The 18,365-nt window shown below is 42.1% G+C and overlaps 1 protein-coding gene across 6 annotated transcripts in view; it reads right to left on the bottom strand.

Moving 5' to 3' along the window:
- The window catches only part of LOC121590121 (ubiquitin carboxyl-terminal hydrolase Usp2), a 225,342-nt gene extending 209,281 nt beyond the window's left edge, over window positions 1-16,061 (bottom strand). For all 6 annotated transcript variants that reach the window (XM_041909544.1, XM_041909536.1, XM_041909553.1 and 3 more), the window contains exon 1: window positions 15,872-16,061. The gene's annotated coding sequence lies outside the window, so the exon portion shown is untranslated. The remainder of the gene's footprint in view (window positions 1-15,871) is intronic.
- Between the last annotated feature and the right edge of the window lie 2,304 nt (window positions 16,062-18,365).

Here is an 18,365-nt window from a genome sequence, read left to right as displayed (position 1 = left end):
TGGATTGGTTTATTACGGTGGGCGTATGGTGCTGCACCTGTCCGTCCAGAATCTCGCGGCTTGTTGACTTAGAGTCGGTATTATGACGCCGTGCGACCGGCACTGCCTTGGAATGGGTAAGGCTCGGTAGGTTTATGTCCTTTGTTCAAGTGTATTCCGTGCATTTGTTGCGCCACGGCGATAGACCCGGCAGCAATAAAGTCATAACAAACTCTTTCCCGGTACGGATGGCGCTTCAAAGTTCTTTTTCTTATTATTATTCTTGTCATTACGGCTTACGCGATCATGTTGGCCTTTTCAGGACTTGACGTACACGTAGCCGGATAGTCAGCCCTTGCTACGGCGGACGGTTCATACGCGGTTAGAACCCACGACGAGCATGCAGATGTGAGGAATAACGGCGGTGCTGCGGGACCGCTCATATCCAGCGTGCAACTTGCATACTGCCACACTGTCTGCTGTCCGGTGCATACGCAGCAGGCAGGAGGAAGGATGCACCTTCTCAACAAAAAAACACCTTCATGAACCAGCGGCGGATCTAACGGTGGACGGACTAGGTGGTCGCCGAAGATCTCTAGTATGTAGTATGGCGTATGTTTACAAGTGGACAAAGTATTAGCGACAAGGGCCCGCGGAAAGATGGTCGTTGGGGCCCTGTGGCGGGAGAACCATTTGCCCCCCCCCCTCCCCCCTCATGCCGGCAATAATTGTAGGGCCTGTGTTTAGATATACTGTTAAATCTCCCAACAGCTGTGTGTCAGTACCCCTCCCCCGGTCATCAGTTACCATTTACAGGGGCTTCAACTCGTCTTTCAGCCTTTCATGAACTCCTTCCTTTCCGATGGATCATACAATTTCTGAAGAGCATACATTCGGCGACAGTTTTGCACACACACTAACACTCACACCCATGCGCAGACGGCTCAGCATATCGGTGTAATCCACACCATACGAAAGCAAAAAAGCTTAGTGTAACAAAGTTATGCTTAATGCTTAACACGTTCAGTTTGATGGCAGGCCCCAGGGACTGCCAGTGAACTTTCCAGTATGCCGGTTTCACAATCAGCTTGCGTTCTAGATACCAGCGGAAAGGAAAGTTGATGAAATCAGCGCCGGGCTGAACGTGTTAATGCAAATAAGGGTTCTGCGCGTTGCACAGCAAACCCTCCAGCGTGAGCTAGCGATTCCGTAGTCATTTTTACATTGCAGCAATTGAACTCATTCCGCTTTTTTAGTTTGATTTGTGAAAATGCAACTTCATCGCCGCAATGTTTGTTAACGACATTTTTAGGCGCCACAGCAACTCATGAGCATTGTCCACACGCGAGAAAGAGATAGCGCTATGGGGGGAAAAAGCACGGACGAGGGCTGACAGCAATTGGCCGTCTGACGCACCAACACATCCAAACCTTCGACAGCGCGCTCAGGCGAGGGGAATGAGGCGGAGCCAGGGACGGGCAGCTCGACGAGCTGCTCGACAAATATGCCGTTGGAGAGAAAAGGAAGGCATAATAAAATTCTCAGAACTCCATGATTTCTTCCGTCGCTTTGCACAGCGGGCAGGATTCAGTGATTACCAAAACATCGTATTCCGTCTCAAGAACCGATAAACGGAACTCATCGCCTGTAGAACGCAAGCCGCGCACAATCTGATAGTACACAGTGATACAAGCCGCTCTATCAATGGGTGCTTGTTGCATGGAAGTGTTAGTTGGTGCTGAGGGGTAGCAATTGAGCGAGCTTATCGTAGAAGGTGAGTGTATTGTGTTTGTTGTCGAAGGATTTGCTCGAGCCGTGTGCGCAACATGTGGCTGCGCTGCTGTAGTGCGGTTACTTCGGAAAAAATTGAGCCAGGGAAGTTTGAAGTCGTTTTGAAAGTGACGTGGACGGAAGAGTGGGTGATTGTTCGGTTTGTGTTGGTGCGGGTTCATGGATATGTACAGGTGAGTAGGAATTATTATGGGAATTATTGTTTTGGGAACGAGGCTGCTGTGGTACCGGTGTGTGTTGAGTGCGAGGCTGTAGGGGTGCCGGTGTCTGCTGAGTACGGGGTTGTTGCGATACCGGTGTGTAAGTGTTCGTGTGTTGTGTGCGTGAATATAGAGATCGCGGCGGAGGCTGTGTTAAGTGCCTTACTACGAAGGGCAGCAGGGATTCTGACCTCCCGCTGCGCAAAGCGACGGAAGGCGTTATGGCGTTCTGAGAATTTTATCATGCCTTCCTTTTCTCTCCAACGGCAAATTTGTCAAGCAGCTCGTCGAGCTACCCGTCCCTGGCTCCGCCTCGTACCCCTCGCCTGAACGCGCTGCCGTAGGTTTGGATGTGTTGGTGCATCAGACGGCCAATCGCTGTCAGTCGTCGTCCGTGCTTTTCCCTCCATAGCGCCATCTCTTTCTCGCGTGTGGTCAATGCTCGCGAGCTGTTGTGGCGCTTAAAAATGCCGTTAACAAACATTGCGGCGATGAAGTTGCATTTTCACAAATCAAACCAAAAATCGCAATGAGTTCAAACACTGCAATATAAAAATGGCTAAGGAATCGCTAGTTTACGCAGGAGGGTTTGCTGTGCAACGCGCAGAATCCTAATCCGCATTAACACGTTCAGTCCGGCGCTGATTTTCATGAGCTTACCGTTCCGCCGGCATCTAGAACGCAAGCTGATTGTGAAATCGGCATACTGGAAAGTTCACTGGCAGTCCCTGGGGCCTGCCATCGAACTGAACGTGCTAAGCATTAAGCATAACACTAAGATTTTGCTTTCGCCTGTTGCAAAAACTGTTACCCGATTACATAGATATGCTAAGCATCCTGCGCATGGTTGTGAGTGTGCGTGTGTATGCAAAAACTGTCGCCGAATGTATGCTCTTCCGGAATGTTATGATCCATAGGTCAAAGAAAGAAAGGTGTTCATGAAAGGCGGAAAAAACGAATTGAGGCCCCTGTAAATGGTAACTGATGACCGGGAGGAGGGGGTACTGGCACACAGCTGTTGGGAGATAAATTGAAAATTATACTTAAATTGCAGGCGGATGGAGGGGGGATGGATGGATTGAACATTATACTTCTCTAGCCACGGGGAACCAACGACCATCTTTCCGGGGGCCCTTGTCGCTAATACTCTGTCCACTTGTAGACATACGACATACTACAGACTAAAATCTTCGGCGACCGCCTAGTCCGCCTACCGTTAGATCCACCGCTGGTTCATGACGGTGTTTTTTTCTATCGTGGAGGTGCATCCTTCCCCCTGCCTGCAGCGTATGCATCGAGCAGGAGACAGTGTGGCAGAATGCAAGTTGCCCGCTGGATAGGAGCGGTCCCGCGGCAACGCCATCATTCCGCACATCTTAACAGCATGCCCGTCATGGGTTCTAACTAGTGTTGGGTAAAGTGCTGCTGTGCGCACTGTGCGCACAGCACACCATACTGTGCGCACAGCACAGCACAGTGCCTTAAGTGCTACCACAGTGCTAGCACTTTCGCACAGTGCTAGCACAGTACTAGCACTTCCGCACAGTGCTAGCACTTTCGCACAGTGCGCTCTCTGAGCACAGTGCGAAAGTGCTAGCACAGTGCTAGCACAGTGCTAGCATTTTCGCACAGTGCGCTCTCTGAGCACAGTGCGAAAGTGCTAGCACAGTGCTAGCACTTCCGCACTGTGCTCAGAGAGCGCACTGTGCGAAAGTGCTAACACTGTGCTAGCACTTCCGCACTGTGCTCAGAGAGCGCACTGTGCGAAAGTGCTAGCACTGTGCTAGCACTTCCGCACTGTGCTCAGAGAGCGCACTGTGCGAAAGTGCTAACACTGTGCTACCACTTCCGCACTGTGCTCAGAGAGCGCACTGTGCGAAAGTGCTAGCACTGTGCTAGCACTTCCGCACTGTGCTCAGAGAGCGCACTGTGCGAAAGTGCTAGCACTGTGCTAGCACTTCCGCACTGTGCTCAGAGAGCGCACTGTGCGAATGTGCTAACACTGTGCTACCACTTCCGCACTGTGCTCAGAGAGCGCACTGTGCGAAAGTGCTAGCACTGTGCTAGCACTTCCGCACTGTGCTCAGAGAGCGCACTGTGCGAAAGTGCTAGCACTGTGCTAGCACTTCCGCACTGTGCTCAGAGAGCGCACTGTGCGAAAGTGCTAACACTGTGCTACCACTTCCGCACTGTGCTCAGAGAGCGCACTGTGCGAAAGTGCTAGCACTGTGCTAGCACTTCCGCACTGTGCTCAGAGAGCGCACTGTGCGAAAGTGCTAGCACTGTGCTACCACTTTCGCACTGTGCTCAGAGAGCGCACTGTGCGAAAGTGCTAGCACTGTGCTAGCACTTCCGCACTGGTTCCAAGTGCGCACTGTGCGCACAGTGCGCACAGCACACTAAAGGCAATGTGCGTGTGCGCACAGCACACTTAATTGTGCTACTTTACCCAACACTAGTTCTAACCGCGTATGAACCGTCCGCCGTAGCAAAGGCTTACTATCCGGCTACGTGGTATTCAAGTCCTGAAATGGCCGGCATGATCGCATAGGCTATTACCCCAACATAATAATAATAATAAGAAGAACTTAGCATAGCAGTTCACACCTGGGGAAGAGTTTGTCTTGACTTTTTTGCTGCCGGGCTACCGCTGTGACGCGACAAATGCACGGAATGCACTCGACCAAAACATGAACCTACCGATCCGAACTCATTCCAAGGCATTGCTGGTCAATCGGCGTCACGATACCGACAAGCCAACAAGACGCCCGATTCTGGACGGACTGGTGCAGCACCATATGCGCACCGTAATAAACAAATCCAGAATCCTCTTTTGTATGAATTCAATTCAAGTTTTGTTTCTAGTTGCGTCCGCTAGCTGAATTAGAAATAAATGTGCAATATATCACACGCACGTTTGCTTAGATCGTGTGTCTTTTTAATACCCCCAACAGCAGAGCCGATCGCAAAGATGCCAATGCCAATGGTTGTGTTGTCTCTCAGGTAGCGAGATCGAAAATGCATGGACTTTGTAGCCGCAGCGGATGAAAATGTACGCATCAGAATCAAATAGTTTTGAGGTTTCCAAACGCACGCACACAAACACCCAAACACGCGCGCGCAAACTCACACACAAACACGCGCGCGCAAACTCACACACAAATACGCGCGCGCAAACTCGCACACACATAAACACACACACACATACGCGCGCGCGCACATGCATGAACGCGCGTACGCCAGCACGCACGCACACACACGCGCACGTACTCGCGCCCGCGAGCATGAAAGCGCGCACGCCAGCACGCACCCACGAAAGCGCGCTCGCGAGCACGCACCCACGAAGTCGCGCAAGCACGCACTCCCCCCCCCCCACCCCCCACTAGACCACCCCCCCCCCCCTCCACGCATGATCAATTACGGCTACCTTCTTGGTAGAACGGCTGGTTCAGGTTTCTTGTAGCGCATCCTCATCCCTAGCGCCGGGCGGGGTGGGGATCGCGACATGATAGAGTGAACGGTCACTTTCCCCGCGCTGTGTGTGTGTTTGTAACGAGACCCAAAACTCGAGACAGATTTCGGCACAATAAAAAAAAAAATTATAGCCACTATACATTGTGCTACATGATGCTTAGAAGGTCGTTGAAGCATCAAACATGTTCAAATTAAAAAATATTAGATTAGTGTTAGACGTTCTCCTACGCTTGTTTTAAATAGGCTTCTTCACCCTCAATTGGCAGGGCATCGAATGGTCTCATCAGCAGCGGCACGAAATAAAATAAACCATCAATACACCGATAACACTTTGAATCCCAATCCAGCTTCTCCCACAGCGCCTCAAGGTCATACACAAATTAATAAATGCTAACACCCACCAATAACAATACACAACCGCAATGCACATATGAGTATCAACGCATACACCGCAACAGCCAATCAGCTGGTGGCGGAAGGCACGGGCAGAAGCGCAAGTAAGGCAAGGCAGGGCGAGGGAGGGAGAAGAAGCGGACGAGAAAAGGGCGCAATATTTTTAAATTTTTTGACCGTTTTTTTTGCTCCGCCGCCATAAATAGTTCGTTGATTTCGCCAACAGATGGCGCTAAACTTGCTCGACCCAGCGCAGGAATCGCTGAAGTCCAGCGCGGGAGACCAGCCAAAATCTGCGCTGGCCAGCGCAGAATTTGGTACAATTTCAGCGCTGGAAACTGCTCGAATTTGCGCAGCGGGCTTGAACAATACAGCACTCAATGGGCTAGGAACCGTTCCTGCTTTTAGCAGACTAAATGCAATCACGTCTGCAGTGTCCAACTGCAAACACACCAACGAGACAACTTGTTCTATGATGACGGACGCAGTCAACCTTGCAAGATGCAGCCACAAATAATGGGTTCTTGGTGTCTGTGAAACAGTTAGTATTGAAGCGGAGGTTGTATTAGTACCTGTAATTATGGTGGTAGTGAAGGACGAACGATCCGGAGAGTGTTGTTGGTATTTGTGGCGTTTGAGATTGCTGCACTGTCAACAAACACGGCATCTGAGGATGCAACTGCATCACGAAATAATCTTCGTCTTTTTCCGTTTGGTAGTGCATCTGGGAGCAATTGATTGCTATGTTGCAACGTTGCCGAATGGGCCGTGGTGATTCCGGCAAAGCCATCCCGAATCTCCTGTATTACCGGTGGGACCAAGCTAGCCTTCATGGCATCAACAGCAGCTGTGAGAGCTTTTTTCGTGACATGACGAGGCTAACCTATAACCGTCATGTTATTAAGTTTTATCACCGATGCGACCCAAAATAACCGAACGACCAAAATTACATACCTATAGGATTTGTACTAGTTCTTAACCAGTTATCATTAAATAATTATATGGAAGAAGCTATAACACAAGTTCAAACTGTATTGATAAGAAAAATATATTTTTCGTACACCAAACTGTCAAATTCTTAGGAAACAATCAAAACCTTGCTTAAAAAATGATAACAGAACAGACCATTGCAACGAAGAAGAGAAAAAGGATGTAAACTTTGAAGATGTAGTATAGCAACCACGCTCTCGTTGCTAAACGTATTTCTATGCAATTGCTAAATTTTCCACAACGTAGCGCTTCATAACGCGACAGAATGTTTCAATACGAGATTTTTCTTTTTATTGTTTGGCAATATAGCTTAGTGTTCATCTTGTTAGCTAATATTATTATTATTATTATTATTATTATTATTATTATTATTATTATTATTATTATTATTATTATCAACATTATTTACTGATACGACAAACTAGGCCGTTCTTAGTAGAATTAAATAAAAACGCTTTGAGCTATTTCATGAAAGTGATTCATTTATGCTTTGATCATTAGCAATTTATGTGGGTTGAAGTAATCAAATTAAAAGAGAAATACCATCAAACTATTTCTACAGCATTGAATGATGGAAAATATTTGACAACCGGTATGGCATCAAAATATTTTTTTTTACGAAAACGTCTGAAATTTGACCCTTATAGTCCTTACACTGGAGCCATGCAAATAAAATATTTCTCGAATAGATTATTTTGATGGTTCTTAACACTTATTCATACAAAATTAAATAACAGTTTCAATGTTTATGTACATGCGGGACATCATGAATCCCGCTGTATGCACAAAGTTATGGTTAGTCGTTTGTACTGGTGAACATCATTGGCTTGTACAGTGGTCTGTAATGGGGTTTGTATAAGTGAACTTGAAGTTTGAAATACAATTTGTTGAAAATACATGAAATGTAAAAAAATGTTGGGATAATAATTCACGAATTAACTGATCAATCAACCTCAAATGCATGTTTGGTAAGATGAAACGTCAATTTCATATTCCTTTGTTATTTGAATTGTTTGCATTGAAAAGCAGAGGTAAACTAATCTATTTTTGGACCAACGCGCTTAGTAAAATTTTCACAGAAAAAACTCAAGCGGTTTTTTGCTTTTAATGTTGTGTGCGTCTTCTACAAACTTCTTACTCGATCAACTAGAGATCGTGTCAAAATCACCCGTTATCATGCTTTGGTTATTCACGTTACGCGCAGACTCAAATTTTTCTGTAAGAAATGGTTTCCACTCCCTAATTAATATACATGCTAATGCTTTACTGAATCATTAAACCGATTGGAAGTTTGTTTGTATCATCTGAAACTCACTATTTTGTTGAGCTTGATGCTTTGTTGAATAAAAATGCAATCGCTAAAATACAATTGCAATACAATTTGCATTGGAAAAGGAGTACAGAGCATGCGTAAACTCATGAAGTTAAACTATATTCATCAAATCAAACGAGCAAATGTTATTTCATTGGCGATGCTTTCGATATATATATGTATTATAGATGCATATATATATATATATTATATATTAAATATATATGATTATATATATATATATTATATATATAATATATATATATATATATATATATATATAATCTATATATATATATTATATATATATAATATATATATATATATATAATATATATTATATATATATATATATATATATATAATATATATATATATATAATATATAGATATATATCACTTCTCTATCTCCCCTCCTTCCCCTCTCCACATCTTTTCACCTCGCTTTATCATTATTAGTTCTTGCTCTCTAGCAACATTGAGCGAGAGGTTGAGAAGTTTTCGATCGCTTTGCGCAGCGGGAAACACCACCCCACGAGAGTTGAGAGCTGTTTGGTGGCATCTCGGTCGCATTAGTAAACCGATACTCATTTCCTAGCAATAGAGCGGTGGAAAACACGGATCAAGCCACCCGCTACTCAAATTCGAGCAGTTTCCTGCGCAGGAAATGTACCAAAGCCTGCGCTGGCCAGCGCAGATTTTGACTGGTCTCCCGCGCGGGACTTCAGCGATTCCTGCGCAGGCCTGCGCAGGGTTAGCGCCATCTGTTGGCGAAATGGATGAACTATTTATGGCGGCGGAGCAAAAAAACGGTCAAAAATTTAAATTATTGGCGCCCATTTTTCTCGTCCGCTTCTTCTCTCCCTCCCTCACCCTGCCTTGCCTTACTTGCGCTTCAGCCCGTGCCTTCCGCCGCCAGCTGATTGGGTGTTGTGGTGTATGCGTTGATTCATGTATGTGCATTGCGGTTGTGTATTGTTATTGGTGGGTGTTAGCATTTATTAATTAGTGTGTGACCTTGGACGCTGTGGGAGAAGCTGGATTGGGATTCAAAGTATTATCGGTGTATTGATGGTTTATTTTATTTCGCGCCGCTGCTGATGAGACCATTCGATGCCCCTGCCAATTGAGGGTGAAGAAGCCTATTTAAAACAAGCGTAGGAGAACGTCTAACACTAATCTAATATTTTTTATTTGAACATGTTAGATGCTTTAACGACCTTCTAAGCATCATGTAGCACAGTGTATAATGAAAAGAAAATAACTTTTTTTTAATGTGCAGAAATCTGTCACGAGTTTTCGGGTCGCAACACCACACACACACAGCGCGAGGAAAGTGACCGTTACTCTATCATGTCGCGATCCCCCACCCCGCCCGGCGCTTTGGATGAGGATGCGATTAAGAAAGCTGAACCAGCCGTTCTACCGATACGGTAGCCGTAATCGAACATGCCGTGAGAGGGGGGGGGGGGGGGGAGTGCGTGCTTGCGTTCGCGCTTTCGCGGGTGCGTGCCTGCCGTGCACGCGTACGTGCATGGTGCATGTGTGCGTGTGTGCATGTGTGCGTGCGTACGTGTGGGCTCGCGTGCGTGCGCGTGTGTGTGTGTGTGTGTGTGTGTGTGTGTGTGTGTGTGTGTATGTGTGTGTGTGTGTGTGTGTGTGTGTGTGTGTGTGTGTTTGTGTGTGTGTGTGTGTGTGTGTTGTGTGTGTGGTGTGTGTGTGTTTGTGTGTTGTGTGGTGTGTGTGTGTGTGTGTGGTGTGTGTGTGTGTGTGTGGTTGGTGTGTGTGGTGTGTGTGTGTGTGTGTGTGCTTGTTGTGTGTGTTGTGTGTGTGTGGTGTGTGGAAACCCCAAAACTATTGATTCTGATGCGTACATTTTCATCCACTGCGGCTACAAAGTCCATGCATTTTCGATTTCGCTACCTGAGAGACAACACAACTATCGGATTGACACCACGATCTTTGCGATCGGTTCTGCTGTTGGGGGTATTAAAAAGACACACGATCGAAGCAATCGTGCATGTGATATGTAGCACATTTATTTCCATTCAGCTAGCGGACGCAAGTGGAATCAAAACTTGAATTGAACTCATACAAAAGAGGATTCTGGATTGGTTTATTACGGTGGGCGTATGGTGCTGCACCTGTCCGTCCAGAATCTCGCGGCTTGTTGACTTAGAGTCGGTATTATGACGCCGTGCGACCGGCACTGCCTTGGAATGGGTAAGGCTCGGTAGGTTTATGTCCTTTGTTCAAGTGTATTCCGTGCATTTGTTGCGCCACGGCGATAGACCCGGCAGCAATAAAGTCATAACAAACTCTTCCCGGTACGGATGGCGCTTCAAAGTTCTTTTTCTTATTATTATTCTTGTCATTACGGCTTACGCGATCATGTTGGCCTTTTCAGGACTTGACGTACACGTAGCCGGATAGTCAGCCCTTGCTACGGCGGACGGTTCATACGCGGTTAGAACCCACGACGAGCATGCAGATGTGAGGAATAACGGCGGTGCTGCGGGACCGCTCATATCCAGCGTGCAACTTGCATACTGCCACACTGTCTGCTGTCCGGTGCATACGCAGCAGGCAGGAGGAAGGATGCACCTTCTCAACAAAAAAACACCTTCATGAACCAGCGGCGGATCTAACGGTGGACGGACTAGGTGGTCGCCGAAGATCTCTAGTATGTAGTATGGCGTATGTTTACAAGTGGACAAAGTATTAGCGACAAGGGCCCGCGGAAAGATGGTCGTTGGGGCCTGTGGCGGGAGAACCATTTGCCCCCCCCCCCTCCCCCTCATGCCGGCAATAAATGTAGGGCCTGTGTTTAGATATACTGTTAAATCTCCCAACAGCTGTGTGTCAGTACCCCTCCCCGGTCATCAGTTACCATTACAGGGGCTTCAACTCGTCTTTCAGCCTTTCATGAACTCCTTCCTTTCGAGGATCATAAATTTCTGAAGAGCATACATTCGGCGACAGTTTGCACACACACTAACACTCACACCCATGCGCAGACGGCTCAGCATATCGGTGTAATCTACACCATACGAAAGCAAAAAAGCTTAGTGTAACAAAGTTATGCTTAATGCTTAACACGTTCAGTTTGATGGCAGGCCCCAGGGACTGCCAGTGAACTTTCCAGTATGCCGGTTTCACAATCAGCTTGCGTTCTAGATACCAGCGGAAAGGAAAGTTGATGAAAATCAGCGCCGGGCTGAACGTGTTAATGCAAATAAGGGTTCTGCGCGTTGCACAGCAAACCCTCCAGCGTGAGCTAGCGATTCCGTAGTCATTTTTACATTGCAGCAATTGAACTCATTCCGCTTTTTTAGTTTGATTTGTGAAAATGCAACTTCATCGCCGCAATGTTTGTTAACGACATTTTTAGGCGCCACAGCAACTCATGAGCATTGTCCACACGCGAGAAAGAGATAGCGCTATGGGGGGAAAAAGCACGGACGAGGGCTGACAGCAATTGGCCGTCTGACGCACCAACACATCCAAACCTTCGACAGCGCGCTCAGGCGAGGGGAATGAGGCGGAGCCAGGGACGGGCAGCTCGACGAGCTGCTCGACAAATATGCCGTTGGAGAGAAAAGGAAGGCATAATAAAATTCTCAGAACTCCATGATTTCTTCCGTCGCTTTGCACAGCGGGCAGGATTCATGATTACCAAAACATCGTATTCCGTCTCAAGAACCGATAAACGGAACTCATCGCCTGTAGAACGCAAGCCGCGCACAATCTGATAGTACACAGTGATACAAGCCGCTCTATCAATGGGTGATTGTTGCATGGAAGTGTTAGTTGGTGCTGAGGGGTAGCAATTGAGCGAGCTTATCGTAGAAGGTGAGTGTATTGTGTTTGTTGTCGAAGGATTTGCTCGAGCCGTGTGCGCAACATGTGGCTGCGCTGCTGTAGTGCGGTTACTTCGGAAAAAAATTGAGCCAGGGAAGTTTGAAGTCGTTTTGAAAGTGACGTGGACGGAAGAGTGGGTGATTGTTCGGTTTGTGTTGGTGCGGGTCATGGATATGTACAGGTGAGTAGGAATTATTATGGGAATTATTGTTTTGGGAACGAGGCTGCTGTGGTACCGGTGTGTGTTGAGTGCGAGGCTGTAGGGGTGCCGGTGTCTGCTGAGTACGGGGTTGTTGCGGTACTGGTGTGTAAGTGTTCGTGTGTTGTGTGCGTGAATATAGAGATCGCGGCGGAGGCTGTGTTAAGTGCCTTACTACGAAGGGCAGCAGGGATTCTGACCTTGAACAATACAGCACTCAATGGGCTAGGAACCGTTCCTGCTTTTAGCAGACTAAATGCAATCACGTCTGCAGTGTCCAACTGCAAACACACCAACGAGACAACTTGTTCTATGATGACGGACGCAGTCAACCTTGCAAGATGCAGCCACAAATAATGGGATCTTGGTGTCTGTGAAACAGTTAGTATTGAAGCGGAGGTTGTATTAGTACCTGTAATTATTGGTGGTAGTGAAGGACGAACGATCCGGAGAGTGTTGTTGATATTTGTGGCGTTTGAGATTGCTGCACTGTCAACAAACACGGCATCTGAGGATGCAACTGCATCACGAAATAATCTTCGTCTTTTTCCGTTTGGTAGTGCATCTGGGAGCAATTGATTGCTATGTTGCAACGTTGCCGAATGGGCCGTGGTGATTCCAGCAAAGCCATCCCGAACCTCCTGTATTACCGGTGGGACCAAGCTAGCCTTCATGGCATCAACAGCAGCTGTGAGAGCTTTTTTCGTGACATGACGAGGCTAACCTATAACCGTCATGTTATTAAGTTTTATCACCGATGCGACCCAAAAATAACCGAACGACCAAAATTAACATACCTATAGGATTTGTACTAGTTCTTAACCAGTATCATTAAAATAATTATATGGAAGAAGCTATAACACAAGTTCAAACTGTATTGATAAGAGAAAATATATTTTTTCGTACACCAAACTGTCAAATTCTTAGGAAACAATCAAAACCTTGCTTAAAAAATGATAACAGAACAGACCATTGCAACGAAGAAGAGAAAAAGGATGTAAACTTTGAAGATGTAGTGTATAGCAACCACGCTCTCGTTGCTAAACGTATTTCTATGCAATTGCTAAATTTTTCCACAACGTAGCGCTTCATAACGCGACAGAATGTTTCAATACGAGATTTTTCTTTTTATTGTTTGGCAATATAGCTTAGTGTTCATCTTGTATTAGCATAATTATTATTATTATTATTATTATTATTATTATTATTATTATTATTATTATCAACATTATTTACTGATACGACAAACTAGGCCGTTCTTAGTAGAATTAAATAAAAACGCTTTGAGCTATTTCATGAAAGTGATTCATTTATGCTTTGATCATTAGCAATTTATGTGGGTTGAAGTAATCAAATTAAAAGAAGAAATACCATCAAACTATTTCTGCAGCATTGATATGATGGAAAAATATTTGACAAACCGGTATGGCATCAAAATATTTTTTTTTACGAAAACGTCTGAAATTTGACCCTTATAGTCCTTACACTGGAGCCAATGCAAATAAAATATTTCTCGAATAGATTATTTTGATGGTTCTTAACACTTATTCATACAAAATTAAATAACAGTTTCAATGTTTATGTACATGCGGGACATCATGAATCCCGCTGTATGCACAAAGTTATGGTTAGTCGTTTGTACTGGTGAACATCATTGGTTTGTACAGTGGTCTGTAATGGGGGTTTGTATAAGTGAACTTGAAGTTTGAAATACAATTTGTTGAAAATACATGAAATGTAAAAAAATGTTGGGATAATAATTCACGAATTAATGATCAATCAACCTCAAATGCATGTTTGGTAAGATGAAACGTCAATTTCATATTCCTTTGTTATTTGAATTGTTTGCATTGAAAAGCAGAGGTAAACTAATCTATTTTTGGACCAACGCGCTAGTAAAATTTTCACAGAAAAAACTCAAGCGGTTTTTTGCTTTTAATGTTGTGTGCGTCTTCTACAAACTTCTTACTCGATCAACTAGAGATCGTGTCAAAATCACCCGTTATCATGCTTTGGTTATTCACGTTACGCGCAGACTCAAATTTTCTGTAAGAAATGGTTTCCACTCCCTAATTAATATACATGCTAATGCTTTACTGAATCATTAAACCGATTGGAAGTTTGTTTGTATCATCTGAAACTCACTATTTTGTTGAGCTTGATGCTTTGTTGAATAAAAATGCAATCGCTAAAAATACAATTGCAATACAATTTGCATTGGAAAAGGAGTACAGAGCATGCGTAAACTCATGAAGTTAAACTATATTCATCAAATTAAACGGGCAAATGTTATTTCATTGGCGATGCTTTCGATATATATATGTATATATAGATGTATATATATATATATCTATATATATATATATATATATATATATATATATATATATATATATATATATATATATATATATATATATATTTATATATATATATATACATATACATATATACAATACATATACATATAGAATATATATATATAAAATATATATATATTATATATATATAATATATATATATATATATATATATAGCTATATATATATATATATATTATATTATATATAGATATATATATATATATATATATATATATATCAATATATATATCTGCTCTTCTTCTTCTTCTTTGGCTCAACAATCGATGCCGGTCAAGGCCTGCCAACACACTTGTGGGGTTGGCTTTCAGTGACTTATTGATTTCCCCATAGCAGGATAGTCAGTCCTACATATGGCGGCACGGTCTATTTGGTGCTTGAACCCATGACGGGCATGTTGTTAAGTCGTACGAGTTGCCGACTGTACCATGAGACCGGTTATATATGTATATATATATTATATATATATATATATATATATATATATTATATATATATATATATATATATATATCTATATATTGTATTATATATGCTTTATATATTATATATATATATATATTATATATATATTATTTATATATATATATGGCGTTGACTATCACAACAAACAAAGAATATATCAGTTTCTTTCAAGTGCCCTTTTGTCCTTGAAATCAGTTCGTTAAGGATTGAATATTTGATTTAAAATAGTATTAAAACTTAAGAGCAAAAAGATAGAACGCAGGAAAGTAGCGAATCAACGCAGCTTATAGTTTATAGTTATGTGTCTAATGTTGCATTACTTAGCTAGATAATTTTAGACATTTTGAATGATTACCAAACAATATAAACAGGTGTATTTACAAGCGCCTACATAAAACAGTTTATTAGCTGTTCGATTACCTAACACTGTTTTTGTAATGCCTGTCGCTAAACTCTATGATAAGAAACTATGTTGTTTTTAGCATCTTCAACATGTCTATGATACTCAACCAATCAATTGTAGTAAAAGGAGGACATATATCTTTGCATCATAACGTTTTTTCACTGGAGTAATCCAATAAACAATCCTACACTGTTCTTAATTTAATATCAATAAAATTGATTATTAAATGACTTATTATAAAATTATATACATTCTCACTTTAATTCACAATAACTACTGTAATTATTGTTTCTTTTCATTGCAAACCAATATTATTATTATTATTTAGTTATAATAATAATATAACATATAATATTTCACTTCACCCCATATATGTCACGCTACAAACTATAGTTTGCACAACAAAAAACAATTAAAACTCACGTGCTGTAATGGAACGCTCGAAACACTGCGTGGTACGATTTCACACTCACACGATCACACTCACAAACGAACTAGACTTCAACACTTCATGCTGTTGGTGGCAAAAAACTAAGACTGAAAAGCCACAAATAGATTATTTAACGCATAGCTCAATGATTTTAGCTTCTCGTTCAGAAGAGCGAGTTGTCTTTTCTCTCACCAACCTTGTACTAAATTTACAGTATGCTGGGAGATGCAAAATGCTGTCGTAGGATATTTTCATTAGAGTCGTTTACATTTCATAGTTAATCTTTTTAGGACTATAAATAGGTTTGTTCAGTTTCAGTACAAGCGTGGTCAATAATTTATTTTACTCAAATAGAATCTTGCAATACGATTTGACGAGTAATTTTCTAGCGTTCTCTTAAGGTTTTCCCACTAGTATTTTCTCTGCGGTTGATATAACGTTAAAATTGAAAGCTTCAACCTTGGTGGCTTTCATAACATAAATATGTTTTTGGTGGAAGTTCTTCTTTACTATTAACAATATAGAGAAAACGGTGACGAATTATTTATGCAGAAAACTATCCATATATTATTAGAAGATTACAGTGTCCATATTCTGGATGGACGAACGTGTAAAAATCCCATACAAAACATTCTATTTCTTTTTGCGACTAAAATACGAATAAATAATGCTTTTTATGAGATAGCAAAGCTAAAATATGTTTTAGGAAAAATATAAACAGTCTTTAAAGTTGTAAAACACTTAAACCCCCGGAGACGCTTGTAAAATTGTCTGTAATAAACTTGTAAATGTATTCGTGTGCCAACTGTTTTCCAATCAACTAACAAGATTTAACTACAAGCCCGTCATGGATTGTAGCCTAATATAGAACAAAGTTTTGGTGCAAATTGTAGTGTCTAAAGCAAATGTGATTGTTTTTGATTATCTTTTTTCAATAAAAATTATGCGTATGATTAAGGCACTTTTATGTATTTGAAATCATCACACTATTTCCGGCTCAGTTTTCAATATGAACAGCATTATTCAAAACCTGCAAGTTGTATTTCAACAACTGTCATTATTTGTGACAGCTGAGCAGTCTAAAAACCTCGTGTGATTGTTGAATAATACCGTTCACATTACAAACTGACCCGGAAAACAGTGTATATAGTATTTTATCAGAGAAATTCTCTTAGCATGTATGTAGAAATCAGCAGAACTCATACGGTAATTTCATCAGAAAAATAAAAAGTAATCATTCTCCAATCATTTTAAACTCCAGTTTATATTTCAAGTCAAGAAGCTAAAATTTCAGCATGTCACTGGAACATTATTCGTCATACGGGGCATCAGTTTGAGAACTACGTTCCGTCATATAACAATTCACTGTTTTCGTATGAACTATGATATTTTTTATCTCTATTTTATTTTCGGTTTCAAACTAATAATAGTTAAGTATAAATAAATAAATATCAACATCTGTCCAATATTGAAAATGCATCGGAAGATTTTTTTTTCAGCTGTGAAAGCTGTTGAAAAACATCTTGCAGGCGACGAGGCCTACATTCGTGTGACCTAAGCGGTCGCCTCTAATCATGTTAATACGTCACTGTATCGACGAAAAGCAGTAAGAATGATCTAAGTCTTATGAGTCTTATGTCCAATATAGCCAATACGAAGCTCTAGAGACAACGGACTCCGTTAGTTCACTTTTGTGCTACTGCTTCTACGGCACCTGTAAAAATGTTCTTATTGATAAACTCTGAAATTATAATAATAAAAATCCATCACAACTTATTTATCGCCCTAACATATTCAGTTAAAAGACGTTTGCAAACAAACGCGTTCACATGTTGAAATCATTCAAAATGAAAGGTTTGAAAACAACACTTGGTGTTGCTCATGTTCAAACATTTTTAAATGATTAAACGACTAAATATCATGTTCTTCATGCCCTTGAAATGTCCCGTCTTATCAAGTCTACTAAAATAATGAATACAAAACATAAAGATTAATTTAACAGTTGCATTCATATACCTTTCTGCATTCTTTCGAGTTTATTTTTGTCGCACAACTAAACTAAAAAACAAGAAAAGAGGGGATTTCAAGCTACAGGTGTCCCCCGAGATACGACTGTATTTGGGACCGAAAGAATGTCCCAAAGCAAGGTGTAAGTCTAAATATTCATATGTCGAAAATATGCGAATATAAAGTTTATAACTGAAATTGAAGAGTATGAATCTACGAAATTGTGTATTTTATTTAAAATAATGTACGATAATGTAAAAAAATTTCTCCAAAGGCCGTTTATACGATATAAATATTCAAGACCAGGGAGTTGTGGAATCTGTGGAACTATGTTTGTAACGATTATCAGCACAGAAATGCAAAAACATACATCAATTTCGTCTCAATGACAACTTTTAAATGTCAAAATCAAAATCGTGGTATCTGCGAATCGTCGTAACTCGAAGGGGTCGCCTGTACTTTAAAAAGTAATCATCATTT

Source organism: Anopheles merus, chromosome X, assembly GCF_017562075.2.
Source record: "Anopheles merus strain MAF chromosome X, AmerM5.1, whole genome shotgun sequence".
Taxonomy (NCBI): Eukaryota; Metazoa; Arthropoda; class Insecta; order Diptera; family Culicidae; genus Anopheles; species Anopheles merus.
This window is presented reverse-complemented; position numbering and strand designations above follow the sequence as displayed.